A 594-nucleotide genomic window follows, 5' to 3' on the forward strand; every position below is an offset into this window, starting at 1 on the left:
TCTAAGGCAAATGCATTTTACAGCAACGGTTTCTTCTGCAACTGCAGCCAATAAAGAGTCAGTTTGCCTTTGGCGACATTGTTTTCTTTCTGTTCTCCAACTGCGTTATTGTATCCAGCCATGTTGTTTGTTGTGGCTCTCTGCGTGGTAAAGTCAAATTTCAGTCGAAAATCACTACGATCTCGGATTAGAGGTTCCCTCAGGTAATCCCTCTAAGGATTAACCTGTTATAAAATAGGGATGACAATTATGGCTTCAAAGTCAAATATAGTCATCGTCGTATTCTCGATGAATCTCCTCCCACGCCAAATATGAATGCATGGATGTATGTTACGTATGCATATATGTATAACTGGTTGTATGCATGTGTACGTGTACGTGTATGTTTGCACACAAATATACACACACACACACACACATATATATGAATATATGTATTTATGTTTATATGTATGCATGGTGTATGCAGGCTTGTTGACATGTACGTGATTTGGCATGTTTTTATGTATGTATAAATGACTGTACCTTTGCTTGTGTGTATGTATATTTGTACGTGTGTATATATGTATGCAAATTTGCATGATCTATGTATAT

Source organism: Octopus bimaculoides, chromosome 1, assembly GCF_001194135.2.
Source record: "Octopus bimaculoides isolate UCB-OBI-ISO-001 chromosome 1, ASM119413v2, whole genome shotgun sequence".
NCBI classification, from domain to species: domain Eukaryota; kingdom Metazoa; phylum Mollusca; class Cephalopoda; order Octopoda; family Octopodidae; genus Octopus; species Octopus bimaculoides.